We start from the raw sequence: 15,645 nt of genomic DNA on the forward strand, positions 1-15,645 counted from the left end.
TGAGCAGGAACGAAAAGAAAGTCCTTGGTTGCAGAATTGAAGTACCCTGAGCATAACTGCTATTAACAACCTTCAGTTGTTCACAGGACAACATGCCTCTTCGATTTGAATACACGGAGAGCCAAAGCCGTACAATTCAAAAGCCATGCTCAACAAACAATTGTCTTGAAAAGACTCAACATTCAACTGCCATATTACTGAAAGTGCTTTTTACTCTATCTAGATTCCCGATAACTCTTCTTGGTTGAGTTCTATGAAGTTGATCAGGATCAAAGAAGAGTGTTTTCTGCCCGGTTTTGAGCCGGGGACCTTTCGCGTGTTAGGCAAACGTGATGACCACTACACTACAGAAACTGCTGGAAAGCTAAGTACACGTTTGCGCGTAGATGCAACATTGATATTTAATTGTAAACCTTCAAAACGACGGACCACATGTTGATTTCTGAGACTCTGAGAGATGTTACACTGGATCCAGTCACAGCTGCAGCGTCATTGACTTTCGTGACAGCAACTGTATACTGAACCCAAATGCTATCCTGGATATGACCTGTAACCCCTCGAAGAGCGCCACGTAGGGTTGACGTGCTAGGATCGCTACTAGAACATTCCTCGTTAGTATAGTGGACAGTATCTCTGCTTGTCACGCAGAAGACCGGGGTTCGATTCCCCGACGGGGAGAATTTTCAATAACAGCCAGCCTTTATTCACCAAAGGAGGCAAGCATCAATCAACTCATGAACGAGGATGCCACCAAGAGGCCCTTGGAAACACTTTCGGATAAGCGCGTACCTGAACCATGGCAACTGAAATTTCGTATGGTCATCATTATAATATCCATGACAAAGCTACCAAGAGCATGCTTCAAATCATTGAAGGAGAATTACAATCAATGACCACTGCAATGCGCTCAACGATTGCACTTTTGACAGACAAAATCAAGCAAGGAAAGAAATCCCTTTATATTTTCCATTTTGACCGGACAAACTATGAGCAGGAACGAAAAGAAAGTCCTTGGTTGCAGAATTGAAGTACCCTGAGCATAACTGCTATTAACAACCTTCAGTTGTTCACAGGACGACATGCCTCTTCGATTTGAATACACGGAGAGCCAAAGCCGTACAATTCAAAAGCCATGCTCAACAAACAATTGTCTTGAAAAGACTCAACATTCAACTGCCATATTACTGAAAGTGCTTTTTACTCTATCTAGATTCCCGATAACTCTTCTTGGTTGAGTTCTTTGAAGTTGATTAGGATCAAAGAAGAGTGTTTCTGCCCGGTTTTGAGCCGGGGACCTTTCGCGTGTTAGGCGAACGTGATGACCACTACACTACAGAAACTGCTGGAAAGCTAAGTACACGTTTGCGCGTAGATGCAACATTGATATTTAATTGTAAACCTTCAAAACGACGGACCACATGTTGATTTCTGAGACTCTGAGAGATTTTACACTGGATCCAGTCACAGCTGCAGCGTCATTGACTTTCGTGACAGCAACTGTATACTGAACCCAAATGCTATCCTGGATATGACCTGTAACCCCTCGAAGAGCGCCACGTAGGGTTGACGTGCTAGGATCGCTACTAGAACATTCCTCGTTAGTATAGTGGACAGTATCTCTGCTTGTCACGCAGAAGACCGGGGTTCGATTCCCCGACGGGGAGAATTTTCAATAACAGCCAGCCTTTATTCACCAAAGGAGGCAAGCATCAATCAACTCATGAACGAGGATGCCACCAAGAGGCCCTTGGAAACACTTTCGGATAAGCGCGTATCTGAACCATGGCAACTGAAATTTCGTATGGTCATCATTATAATATCCATGACAAAGCTACCAAGAGCATGCTTCAAATCATTGAAGGAGAATTACAATCAATGACCACTGCAATGTGCTCAACGATTGCACTTTTGACAGACAAAATCAAGCAAGGAAAGAAATCCCTTTATATTTTCCATTTTGACCGGACAAACTATGAGCAGGAACGAAAAGAAAGTCCTTGGTTGCAGAATTGAAGTACCCTGAGCATAACTGCTATTAACAACCTTCAGTTGTTCACAGGACGACATGCCTCTTCGATTTGAATACACGGAGAGCCAAAGCCGTACAATTCAAAAGCCATGCTCAACAAACAATTGTCTTGAAAAGACTCAACATTCAACTGCCATATTACTGAAAGTGCTTTTTACTCTATCTAGATTCCCGATAACTCTTCTTGGTTGAGTTCTTTGAAGTTGATCAGGATCAAAGAAGAGTGTTTCTGCCCGGTTTTGAGCCGGGGACCTTTCGCGTGTAAGGCGAACGTGATGACCACTACACTACAGAAACTGCTGGAAAGCTAAGTACACGTTTGCGCGTAGATGCAACATTGATATTTAATTGTAAACCTTCAAAACGACGGACCACATGTTGATTTCTGAGACTCTGAGAGATTTTACACTGGATCCAGTCACAGCTGCAGCGTCATTGACTTTCGTGACAGCAACTGTATACTGAACCCAAATGCTATCCTGGATATGACCTGTAACCCCTCGAAGAGCGCCACGTAGCGTTGACGTGCTAGGATCGCTACTAGAACATTCCTCGTTAGTATAGTGGACAGTATCTCTGCTTGTCACGCAGAAGACCGGGGTTCGATTCCCCGACGGGGAGAATTTTCAATAACAGCCAGCCTTTATTCACCAAAGGAGGCAAGCATCAATCAACTCATGAACGAGGATGCCACCAAGAGGCCCTTGGAAACACTTTCGGATAAGCGCGTACCTGAACCATGGCAACTGAAATTTCGTATGGTCATCATTATAATATCCATGACAAAGCTACCAAGAGCATGCTTCAAATCATTGAAGGAGAATTACAATCAATGACCACTGCAATGCGCTCAACGATTGCACTTTTGACAGACAAAATCAAGCAAGGAAAGAAATCCCTTTATATTTTCCATTTTGACCGGACAAACTATGAGCAGGAACGAAAAGAAAGTCCTTGGTTGCAGAATTGAAGTACCCTGAGCATAACTGCTATTAACAACCTTCAGTTGTTCACAGGACGACATGCCTCTTCGATTTGAATACACGGAGAGCCAAAGCCGTACAATTCAAAAGCCATGCTCAACAAACAATTGTCTTGAAAAGACTCAACATTCAACTGCCATATTACTGAAAGTGCTTTTTACTCTATCCAGATTCCCGATAACTCTTCTTGGTTGAGTTCTTTGAAGTTGATCAGGATCAAAGAAGAGTGTTTCTGCCCGGTTTTGAGCCGGGGACCTTTCGCGTGTAAGGCGAACGTGATGACCACTACACTACAGAAACTGCTGGAAAGCTAAGTACACGTTTGCGCGTAGATGCAACATTGATATTTAATTGTAAACCTTCAAAACGACGGACCACATGTTGATTTCTGAGACTCTGAGAGATTTTACACTGGATCCAGTCACAGCTGCAGCGTCATTGACTTTCGTGACAGCAACTGTATACTGAACCCAAATGCTATCCTGGATATGACCTGTAACCCCTCGAAGAGCGCCACGTAGGGTTGACGTGCTAGGATTGCTACTAGAACATTCCTCGTTAGTATAGTGGACAGTATCTCTGCTTGTCACGCAGAAGACCGGGGTTCGATTCCCCGACGGGGAGAGTTTTCAATAACAGCCAGCCTTTATTCACCAAAGGAGGCAAGCATCAATCAACTCATGAACGAGGATGCCACCAAGAGGCCCTTGGAAACACTTTCGGATAAGCGCGTACCTGAACCATGGCAACTGAAATTTCGTATGGTCATCATTATAATATCCATGACAAAGCTACCAAGAGCATGCTTCAAATCATTGAAGGAGAATTACAATCAATGACCACTGCAATGCGCTCAACGATTGCACTTTTGACAGACAAAATCAAGCAAGGAAAGAAATCCCTTTATATTTTCCATTTTGACCGGACAAACTATGAGCAGGAACGAAAAGAAAGTCCTTGGTTGCAGAATTGAAGTACCCTGAGCATAACTGCTATTAACAACCTTCAGTTGTTCACAGGACGACATGCCTCTTCGATTTGAATACACGGAGAGCCAAAGCCGTACAATTCAAAAGCCATGCTCAACAAACAATTGTCTTGAAAAGACTCAACATTCAACTGCCATATTACTGAAAGTGCTTTTTACTCTATCTAGATTCCCGATAACTCTTCTTGGTTGAGTTCTTTGAAGTTGATCAGGATCAAAGAAGAGTGTTTCTGCCCGGTTTTGAGCCGGGGACCTTTCGCGTGTAAGGCGAACGTGATGACCACTACACTACAGAAACTGCTGGAAAGCTAAGTACACGTTTGCGCGTAGATGCAACATTGATATTTAATTGTAAACCTTCAAAACGACGGACCACATGTTGATTTCTGAGACTCTGAGAGATTTTACACTGGATCCAGTCACAGCTGCAGCGTCATTGACTTTCGTGACAGCAACTGTATACTGAACCCAAATGCTATCCTGGATATGACCTGTAACCCCTCGAAGAGCACCACGTAGGGTTGACGTGCTAGGATCGCTACTAGAACATTCCTCGTTAGTATAGTGGACAGTATCTCTGCTTGTCACGCAGAAGACCGGGGTTCGATTCCCCGACGGGGAGAATTTTCAATAACAGCCAGCCTTTATTCACCAAAGGAGGCAAGCATCAATCAACTCATGAACGAGGATGCCACCAAGAGGCCCTTGGAAACACTTTCGGATAAGCGCGTACCTGAACCATGGCAACTGAAATTTCGTATGGTCATCATTATAATATCCATGACAAAGCTACCAAGAGCATGCTTCAAATCATTGAAGGAGAATTACAATCAATGACCACTGCAATGCGCTCAACGATTGCACTTTTGACAGACAAAATCAAGCAAGGAAAGAAATCCCTTTATATTTTCCATTTTGACCGGACAAACTATGAGCAGGAACGAAAAGAAAGTCCTTGGTTGCAGAATTGAAGTACCCTGAGCATAACTGCTATTAACAACCTTCAGTTGTTCACAGGACGACATGCCTCTTCGATTTGAATACACGGAGAGCCAAAGCCGTACAATTCAAAAGCCATGCTCAACAAACAATTGTCTTGAAAAGACTCAACATTCAACTGCCATATTACTGAAAGTGCTTTTTACTCTATCTAGATTCCCGATAACTCTTCTTGGTTGAGTTCTTTGAAGTTGATCAGGATCAAAGAAGAGTGTTTCTGCCCGGTTTTGAGCCGGGGACCTTTCGCGTGTAAGGCGAACGTGATGACCACTACACTACAGAAACTGCTGGAAAGCTAAGTACACGTTTGCGCGTAGATGCAACATTGATATTTAATTGTAAACCTTCAAAACGACGGACCACATGTTGATTTCTGAGACTCTGAGAGATTTTACACTGGATCCAGTCACAGCTGCAGCGTCATTGACTTTCGTGACAGCAACTGTATACTGAACCCAAATGCTATCCTGGATATGACCTGTAACCCCTCGAAGAGCGCCACGTAGGGTTGACGTGCTAGGATCGCTACTAGAACATTCCTCGTTAGTATAGTGGACAGTATCTCTGCTTGTCACGCAGAAGACCGGGGTTCGATTCCCCGACGGGGAGAATTTTCAATAACAGCCAGCCTTTATTCACCAAAGGAGGCAAGCATCAATCAACTCATGAACGAGGATGCCACCAAGAGGCCCTTGGAAACACTTTCGGATAAGCGCGTACCTGAACCATGGCAACTGAAATTTCGTATTGTCATCATTATAATATCCATGACAAAGCTACCAAGAGAGTAGTATTACATATCCCGCTTCAATCTCATTAGTATGCATACAAAAGTGACAGGTCACACCTTCTAAGTCCCGCCCCCTAATTATGTTAATGACCCCCCTTTGATATGCTAATGAGCCCTTTGTTCGAGGTGTTATCGCGTACAGGTGTGACATCCTCCCCGGTACCCCCCACCCCCCTCAGCCCACCCCCCCTCCCCCTCACATACAGGTGCTACATCCTCTCAGGTAGCCCCCCACCCCGCTCAGCCCCCACCCCTCTCAACCCCCTCCTCCTCCCCCCTCCTGTCCGGTCGGCATGTTCGTTACAGTTTAAATCTTCCGGGGCAGAATTAGAAAAGTGCCGGTTAAAGGTCTTCTATGTTATTTAATGAGCTTTGAAACAAACTGATATGATTCGATATTAAACCAACTAGTTATAGTAGATTAATTAACTATTCAAAACGTGTACAGTAATTTACAATAACACGGGAATAATAAACGGACTGCTCTCCCCCCTCCTGACAACACGCCAGTATCATGCAGCTCGCGGGTCCAATAATGAGTGACTCGACAGTAAAACTAAAACAAACTTTAACTAGTTTAGGTAGTTTGAGAGGTAATTAAAATAGCTACGTGTGTTATCTACGAGTGTGTTTTGTTCCGCTCACCGCATGCAGAGATGCATGTCGAATAGTCCGCAGCACCGGGGTCTCCCTCCGTCAGCAACAGCGGGTATCCCCCGTCAGATTAGACGTTACTAGCGTTTATGTCCATGCATAATCAGCCCCTATAGGACATCTTTTGTCTGTCACACACTATTCTTGTATGTCACATAAGAGGTGCAACTGATGCGGTATTGCGCTAAAGGGGATATCCTTCTGGCCGGAGAGATTTCCATCCACACACACACACACACACACACACACACACACACACACACACACACACACACACACACACACACACACACACACACACACACACACACACACACACACACACACACACACACACACACACACCCATACCCGTATTCCCCTCCTACCCCGCCTTTTTTTTTTTAAATAAGAGTTGGGTTAATAACTAAGGAGGCTCTCTTGAAGTGTACGGATGGTGAACTAATGTTTAATTACTATACTAACTATAAGGGCCTCTCTTTGTTGAAAGGAGGGGTAATCTGGTAATAAATGCAACAAAGTCTCTCTGAAGAGGTTGGCAATAAATTAAAGATCTTAATGACCCCATGGCGTTTGTTTTTTTTCTTTATGTTTAATTACATCAAATCCACTAATAAAATAATCCCTATATGAAGTTATATGTGTCATCTTTCCTGAAACTGAAGTGCTGTCCGTTTTACAAACAAGTTATCTTTCTGCTTCTTCACCCCTGAATTGTCCTCCCCCGTCCCTATTACTTCAGCCATCACATCAAGTCAGATCTGTGAAATTAAACACCTCTTCTCAAAGCGTGACTTCCCTATTGGGGGAGTGGGGCAGTAGGGCCTAACCCGATTTGGCCAAATATACTAATGGCGCATTTCCACTACACGGTCGGCCTCGGCCACACTCGGTACGGCTCGGTACGGCTTGGCCGCGTTGGGCCTTAACAGGGCCGACTCACTTCATGCTGCGCTTCCATTACAGTTTAGGAACTGGGGTAGTTACTATAGTAACGCAGTGTAGGCGGAGCCGTGACGTCATCTTCAATGAGAAATCCAGAAACACAACACAGCCGTTAGCTGTGAGCACTCAGAGCTCACAGCTCCTTATATATGTTCAGAAACTCGACAAAAGTTAAACAAGTACACACCACAGACTGCCTGTGTCATGGTGAATACAGTCGCTGCTGTATTTATGTCTGTATAGGCCGTTGTTGTGAGTGTGGACGGTCGGGGCATATACTGCGTTAGCTTAGCCAATCTCCATCTAGAAAAACACGAATTTTAAAAGGTTTTTCGCCTGCCGTCTGTCTGCAGACTTGACAAAGCATTAATTCATGGTTTTTACTAACCGGTATCAGTATGTTGTTACTTCGGCATCATTTTGAAACGTGTATTACAATTAAATCACGGTCAAATATGTCCATCTTGTTGTAGTTCTAGCCCTCTTGCCAGCGCTCCTCTCTCTAGTTTAGCATACTCAGCCCGACTCAGCCCTGTTTGTTGGCCCCGATAGAACCACAATTTTCTAGGGCCAGAAAAGAGGGGAAAAAGTGGCCCCGCGCCGTGCCGCGCCGGAACGAGGCCTAGTGGAAGCACAACCAAAAAAGGGGACGGCACGACACGGCACGCTTAAAGCGAGCTACGCGCTGCAATGGAAATGCGCCATAACATGCAGAACATATGGTATGTTTTGAAAAAAGACTAACCATCTATCCAGTTCAAGCTGTCTTTAAGATGTGACATTGTGCTCTGACTTTTTCCCGTAAAATCGTGACAAACTATTACTTATTAAATTTGACCTCATACTGCTTGGTTGAAAATGATAGATGAGCATTTTACCAACAGATCAACGCGCAATCAACCCATACAGGACATCTCTTTCTACACAGCTCTCATGAAGTGTACGGATGGTGAACTAATGTTTAATTACTATACTAACTATAAGGGCCTCTCTTATTGAAAGGAGGGGTAATCTGGTAATAAATGCAACAAAGTCTCTCTGAAGAGGTTGGCAATAAATTAAAGATCTTAATGACCCCATGGCGTTTGGTTTTTTCTTTATGTTTAATTACATCAATCCATTAATAAAATAATCCCTATATGGAGTTATATGAGATTAGAAATAGCTGTAGGTTTTGGAGGAAAGAGAAGATTTTCTACTTTTTAAATGTGCTCACCACAGATGTTAGCTGTAAAAACACTTAAGAATGCACAGACCTGAAGGTGTGACCCGAAATGGCTCTTGCCATTTCTTCCCCCACCCCCTACCCACACACACACACACACACACACACACACACACACACACACACACACACACACACCCACACCACCACCCACACACACACACACACACACACACACACACACACACACACACACACACACACACACACACACACACACACACACACACACACACACAGACCGTCTTTTTTAAATATAAGTGGGGTTAATAACTAAGAATGCTCTTTTGAAGTGTACGGATGGTGAACTAATGTTTAATTACTATACTAACTATAAGGGCCTCTCTTATTGAAAGGAGGGGTAATCTGGTAATAAATGCAACAAAGTCTCTCTGAAGAGGTTGGCAATAAATTAAAGATCTTAATGACCCCAGGGCGTTTGGTTTTTTTCTTTATGTTTAATTACATTACCCCTTAATAAAATAATCCTTATATGAAGTTATATGAGATTAGAAATAGCTGCAGGTATGAAGGAAAGAGAAGATTTTTAAAAAAAGGTCCTGCTATTTCATTCTGAATCGGCTCCATAAAGTCTGATCAACACTGGGGTTAGCTGTAAAAAAACACTTAAGAATGCACAGACTTGTGGGTTTTTAAGAAATCTCTGACAGATAAGACACGTTAAACTAATAATACCATTCCGATTGGTTCCCCACTTTTCTGGGGCCTATTGACATGCTTATTTGCAATACAGCTATTTAAGGGAAGCAAGTATTCCCCTGAACATTCCCTCGTGACCTTCTGGAGAGAATGAGACCTGATTATGATCTGATCTGAAAAACACTGGTAAGTACTTTTTATATTTTATAATATCATGTAATTATCCAATCATTAATTTTGGGGTGAAGACATGGTATGGTTTTAGGTTTTAAGGGTCAGGCATGTGTTTGGTTTTTGACTAAGGTTATAATAAGTCTCCAGGAAATGCATGGAAGTCAATGTAGTGTGTGTGTGTGTGTGTGTGTGTGTGTGTGTGTGTGTGTGTGTGTGTGTGTGTGTGTGTGTGTGTGTGTGTGTGTGTGTGTGTGTGTGTGTGTGTGTGTGTGTGTGTGTGTGTGTGTGTGTGGGGGGTGTTTAGGCTTATTTAAATAAAATCTAAATATGTTTTTTTATTTTATTTTTTACCTGATGTATAAATTGTCCATAGTAACGTTATATATATATATATATATATATATATATATATATATATATATATATATATATATATCTGCTCTTTTGCTACAAGGTAATGGAATCTACAGCATAAGCCATTCATCGGTAAACCATCGGTGGGAGAGATCTCTGACGTGTGAAATCGGGGGTGTCCCCCGCCCCAGATAGGAGCATCCCTCAACCTCTGTCACGCCACGTTCGGGGGCGACCCCCAACACCACTGCAGTCTGAGAGCCAGGCATATTTTTGAGCTTCTCAGTGTGGTCGTAGAACAGCTCTGGATGACCCCATCCCAAACACACTCCAAAACGTGATGCCATACCGGTAAATTATTTTTATGGTTATTTTCATAAGATGATCGCTAAATGATTTGTTGTTAAATGTAATATTGCAGTGTTTCAAATACTTACCCCTTTTTCTTTTTTTACCTCTCTGTCTCTTTTCCGTACAGATCTGACTCGCGAGCACAGCGCTGCTACCGTCAACTTCATGGTTACACCAACTGAATAAGCTGGAGGCGTTTGATAGCGGTGTGGTTTTTCTTCAGCAGTGAGAAATGTAATTTTGATTTCCTTTCTATTTTCTTGTGATGGGATGATTTCATAAACGGTCAAACATGGGTGATTTAGCAGCTGCAGAAACGTCGTTTCTGCATTGTTTGAAGTTGTTTGAAGTTGAGTGACGAAGAACTAGATGTAAACGACCATTCCTCCCCCTCGGAAACAAACTCATGCTATCCACCAACATTAGATAGCGCACTGGAAGTAGTTTTAGACGGTCACCAAAACTATGAAGCAGACCTTGTGGTTTTAAATCAGCACGCAGACAAAGTACCTCTGTCTTCAGTTCTAACTCCTCCTAACGATGAAGCAGACGTTATATATGATTCAACAGATAGAGAAACGTCATTTAATCAATGTTTGAATGATATAAGTGGTCTAAGCGAAGATGATTACACGTATGGTGAAATGTCATTTCCTCAGTGTTCAGACAATATTAACGATCTAAGTTACGACGAGCTAGCTGTAAACGAACCTACCACCCCCTCAGAAACAAACTCAAGCTATCCAATAACATTTGATGGCATTCTGGAGTGGGTGTTAGATTGCTACCAAAACTCTGACGCATATCCTGATCTCGTGCGTTTAAATCAGCTCGCAGACGAAGTCTGTGTGGCAAATAATGTTAGCGAGGCCCCCGTCAATGCTGAATCAGCAGCTTCCTCTGGGGAAGATGGCGGGTACATTGATGACAGTATGGATGGTTCAGAAGCACTAGCTTCCTCAGTGGAATACGGTGGTTACATCAGCGATGACGATAGCATAGATGGTTCAGAAGCACTAGTTTCCTCAGTGGAATACGGCGGGTACATTGATGATAGCATGGATGTTTCAGAAGCATCAGTTTCCTCTGTGCAAACCGATGGATACATTGATCAAAACAGCATCCTGAATGCTTCAGAAGCAGCAGTGTCCCCCGTGCAAAATGGTGTACACAATGATCAAAACAGCATCCCGAATGATTCCGAGTTAGCAGGCCCGTCGTTACAAAATGGTGGAAATGCTAATGACAGTCGGAATGCTTCAACACGTGTTGTGTCTCGACCTGTATTCAATAACATAGAACTGAGTCAGTCTTTAGTCCTACCCCGTCCTAGCGCCGAGGCAGATTACACATCGTATCACGGTAGCATGATGGTCAGTGTACATAATATGCTGGGTGAGGCGTTTTTACTAACAGAGAGGGAAGATCTTGTACAGATTGAGTTAAGGGGGGAGCAACTGCAAGGTAACGTGTCAGCCATTTTGAATGCCAACCACGACAGTAATCTGAATGATTTTGACGAAGCGCTCTTCAACGCAGTGCAGTCAAATTGGGCTGTTATGGCAGATAGCGATCTTGAATTAGTGGTGCAAATTGTTCATTCCCCTCGTGGTGGTGGGGAGAAACGATTGGCTAGTAAAATGTTGGACAATGAAATTGTTAAAAAGAAGAAGCGTTTTCTTTACATTGTTCACAACCCCGCCAACCAGCTGTGTTTTGCTATTAATTTAGCACTGTTGCTGCATGACAACCTCACTGATAACGAAGGTATTGAACGCGGTAGAGAGATTCAGAGAGGGGTGGGTTTGACCGACCAGACAGCGGTGACGTTCACTGACATTGAGAAATTCGAAGAGAGTCTAAATTGCAAGATTGTGGTGTTTTACAGAGGCGATGAAGATCGTACCCTCTGTAAATTCCAGACAGACGGTCTCAAAAGAGATAAAACTGTGTTTTTGTTTCTCAGCAAAAGCCATTACTATGGGATTAAGAACTTGAAGGGTTTTCTAGGCTCTTCTTTTGTCTGTGAACACTGCTACACCGGCTACAGCTCGCGATGGTTTCATTCATGTAGTGGCCATTGTTTTGTCTGTCTTGACCCCTCATGTACTCTGGACGAGTTTAAACCCATCTTTTGTAAAGACTGTAACAAAACTTGCCGTACGGTCGGCTGTCATGCTCGACATAAAAAACAGACACAGAGAGCATCAGCCATTGCCAGTAACTGCGATTTACACAAAAAGTGTGTAGATTGTCAACTTTCTTACTACATTCCCCAGAATAGTGCAGATAAAACACACAAGTGTCAGGTGAAAAAATGTAAGACATGTAATGAAAACCTGCCCGCTGCTTCTACAGGCGAGGGTGTAAAACATCTGTGTTACATTGGTGTGCTACCCAAAGAGACAGAACACAACGACCACATTGTGTTTTATGATTTTGAAACAATGGCGGGGGCAGACGGTGTACATGTCCCCTTCCTGGTGTGTACAAAAACCCTGGCAGGCGAAACTTGGGTCGCTGAGGGCACCGACTGTGCACTGCAGTTTCTGGACCACTTTAGACGCCCCAAATTCAAGAAAGCAACCTTCATTGCTCACAATGCCAAGGGTTTTGACAGCTATCTCATTATTAATGCAATGATTGAACAAGGGTTAAAACCATCTTTGATAATGCAGGGAAGTAAGGTGATTTCTTTTACTGACCAAGATTTCAAACAAAAGTACATAGATTCTCTGTCTTACTTCTCTATGCGGCTATCCGCAATGCCCAAAGCGTTGGGATTTGAAGATAAAGTCAAAGGGTATTTCCCTCACGGTTTCAGCTCTAAGGCCAATCTGAGTTATATCGGACCTTACCCCCCAGCACACTGTTATGGGATTGAACGCATGACAACTGATGAAAAGAGTGACTTTTTCGCATGGTATGAGAAGGTACGCACGAGTACTTTTGATTTTCGAAAGCAGGCATTGCTTTACTGCAAAAACGATGTTGACATTCTTGCACGGGGTTGCACTTTATTCAGAAAAGGATTCCTTGAAGAGACTGGTGTAGATCCTTTTAGTCGTGCGACCATTGCTTCGGCCTGTATGAAAGTTTTCACCACAAACTTTCTGCCTCCAAAAACCCTAGCCATCCCCCCACCCGATGACTACCGTCGTGAAAACAAGACATACTCCAGCGCTGGTATCCAGTGGTTAGATTGGGTGGCTCATACTGAGGGGGTATTTATTCAACATGCGTTGAATGAAGGTGAGAAACGAGTGGGGCGTTTCGTCGTAGATGGTTTTGCTGAAGTTGAGGGAGTAAAGATTGTTTGGGAATTTCTTGGGTGTTTTTATCACGGCTGTCCATCGTGTTATAAGGGGCATGAGAAAAACCCCCTGACAGGTGGCACATTTGAACGGCTCCATGCAGCTAGTGAGGAAAAGCTGCATGAGCTACAGTCTGTTCACGGGGCCAAAGTGATCGTTATGCGAGAGCATACATGGGGTGAGATGAAAAAATCCAAGAAATTCCCAAACAATCTTTACTCCCTCAACTTCAGCAAAACCATCTACGACGAAACGCCCCACTCGTTTCTCACCTTCATTCAACGCATGTTGAATAAATACCCCCTCAGTATGAGCCACCCAATCTAACCACTGGATACCAGCGCTGGAGTATGTCTTGTTTTCACGACGGTAGTCATCGGGTGGGGGGATGGCTAGGGTTTTTGGAGGCAGAAAGTTTGTGGTGAAAACTTTCATACAGGCCGAAGCAATGGTCGCACGACTAAAAGGATCTACACCAGTCTCTTCAAGGAATCCTTTTCTGAATAAAGTGCAACCCCGTGCAAGAATGTCAACATCGTTTTTGCAGTAAAGCAATGCCTGCTTTCGAAAATCAAAAGTACTCGTGCGTACCTTCTCATACCATGCGAAAAAGTCACTCTTTTCATCAGTTGTCATGCGTTCAATCCCATAACAGTGTGCTGGGGGGTAAGGTCCGATATAACTCAGATTGGCCTTAGAGCTGAAACCGTGAGGGAAATACCCTTTGACTTTATCTTCAAATCCCAACGCTTTGGGCATTGCGGATAGCCGCATAGAGAGGTAAGACAGAGAATCTATGTACTTTTGTTTGAAATCTTGGTCAGTAAAAGAAATCACCTTACTTCCCTGCATTATCAAAGATGGTTTTAACCCTTGTTCAATCATTGCATTAATAATGAGATAGCTGTCAAAACCCTTGGCATTGTGAGCAATGAAGGTTGCTTTCTTGAATTTGGGGCGTCTAAAGTGGTCCAGAAACTGCAGTGCACAGTCGGTGCCCTCAGCGACCCAAGTTTCGCCTGCCAGGGTTTTTGTACACACCAGGAAGGGGACATGTACACCGTCTGCCCCCGCCATTGTTTCAAAATCATAAAACACAATGTGGTCGTTGTGTTCTGTCTCTTTGGGTAGCACACCAATGTAACACAGATGTTTTACACCCTCGCCTGTAGAAGCAGCGGGCAGGTTTTCATTACATGTCTTACATTTTTTCACCTGACACTTGTGTGTTTTATCTGCACTATTCTGGGGAATGTAGTAAGAAAGTTGACAATCTACACACTTTTTGTGTAAATCGCAGTTACTGGCAATGGCTGATGCTCTCTGTGTCTGTTTTTTATGTCGAGCATGACAGCCGACCGTACGGCAAGTTTTGTTACAGTCTTTACAAAAGATGGGTTTAAACTCGTCCAGAGTACATGAGGGGTCAAGACAGACAAAACAATGGCCACTACATGAATGAAACCATCGCGAGCTGTAGCCGGTGTAGCAGTGTTCACAGACAAAAGAAGAGCCTAGAAAACCCTTCAAGTTCTTAATCCCATAGTAATGGCTTTTGCTGAGAAACAAAAACACAGTTTTATCTCTTTTGAGACCGTCTGTCTGGAATTTACAGAGGGTACGATCTTCATCGCCTCTGTAAAACACCACAATCTTGCAATTTAGACTCTCTTCGAATTTCTCAATGTCAGTGAACGTCACCGCTGTCTGGTCGGTCAAACCCACCCCTCTCTGAATCTCTCTACCGCGTTCAATACCTTCGTTATCAGTGAGGTTGTCATGCAGCAACAGTGCTAAATTAATAGCAAAACACAGCTGGTTGGCGGGGTTGTGAACAATGTAAAGAAAACGCTTCTTCTTTTTAACAATTTCATTGTCCAACATTTTACTAGCCAATCGTTTCTCCCCACCACCACGAGGGGAATGAACAATTTGCACCACTAATTCAAGATCGCTATCTGCCATAACAGCCCAATTTGACTGCACTGCGTTGAAGAGCGCTTCGTCAAAATCATTCAGATTACTGTCGTGGTTGGCATTCAAAATGGCTGACACGTTACCTTGCAGTTGCTCCCCCCTTAACTCAATCTGTACAAGATCTTCCCTCTCTGTTAGTAAAAACGCCTCACCCAGCATATTATGTACACTGACCATCATGCTACCGTGATACGATGTGTAA

General features: G+C 43.4%; 12 non-coding genes across 12 annotated transcripts; 6 read left to right on the forward strand and 6 right to left on the reverse strand.

The window, feature by feature from the left end:
• Positions 1-280: 280 nt before the first annotated feature.
• trnav-aac lies at positions 281-354 on the reverse strand. The gene has a single exon. It is a non-coding gene; the product is annotated as a tRNA-Val (tRNA).
• A 252-nt stretch (positions 355-606) lies between these two features.
• Positions 607-678, forward strand: trnad-guc. The gene has a single exon. It is a non-coding gene; the product is annotated as a tRNA-Asp (tRNA).
• Positions 679-1,267: 589 nt separating this feature from the next.
• Positions 1,268-1,340, reverse strand: trnav-aac. Its single transcript has one exon. It is a non-coding gene; the product is annotated as a tRNA-Val (tRNA).
• Positions 1,341-1,592: 252 nt separating this feature from the next.
• On the forward strand, positions 1,593-1,664 carry trnad-guc. Its single transcript has one exon. It is a non-coding gene; the product is annotated as a tRNA-Asp (tRNA).
• A 589-nt stretch (positions 1,665-2,253) lies between these two features.
• trnav-uac lies at positions 2,254-2,326 on the reverse strand. Its single transcript has one exon. It is a non-coding gene; the product is annotated as a tRNA-Val (tRNA).
• Positions 2,327-2,578: 252 nt separating this feature from the next.
• trnad-guc lies at positions 2,579-2,650 on the forward strand. The gene has a single exon. It is a non-coding gene; the product is annotated as a tRNA-Asp (tRNA).
• Positions 2,651-3,239: 589 nt separating this feature from the next.
• trnav-uac lies at positions 3,240-3,312 on the reverse strand. The gene has a single exon. It is a non-coding gene; the product is annotated as a tRNA-Val (tRNA).
• Positions 3,313-3,564: 252 nt separating this feature from the next.
• Positions 3,565-3,636, forward strand: trnad-guc. Its single transcript has one exon. It is a non-coding gene; the product is annotated as a tRNA-Asp (tRNA).
• Positions 3,637-4,225: 589 nt separating this feature from the next.
• Positions 4,226-4,298, reverse strand: trnav-uac. The gene has a single exon. It is a non-coding gene; the product is annotated as a tRNA-Val (tRNA).
• Positions 4,299-4,550: 252 nt separating this feature from the next.
• On the forward strand, positions 4,551-4,622 carry trnad-guc. The gene has a single exon. It is a non-coding gene; the product is annotated as a tRNA-Asp (tRNA).
• A 589-nt stretch (positions 4,623-5,211) lies between these two features.
• Positions 5,212-5,284, reverse strand: trnav-uac. The gene has a single exon. It is a non-coding gene; the product is annotated as a tRNA-Val (tRNA).
• Positions 5,285-5,536: 252 nt separating this feature from the next.
• Positions 5,537-5,608, forward strand: trnad-guc. The gene has a single exon. It is a non-coding gene; the product is annotated as a tRNA-Asp (tRNA).
• Positions 5,609-15,645: the final 10,037 nt, after the last annotated feature.

The sequence above is a fragment of the Trematomus bernacchii genome, unplaced genomic scaffold (assembly GCF_902827165.1).
Source record: "Trematomus bernacchii unplaced genomic scaffold, fTreBer1.1, whole genome shotgun sequence".
NCBI lineage: Eukaryota > Metazoa > Chordata > Actinopteri > Perciformes > Nototheniidae > Trematomus > Trematomus bernacchii.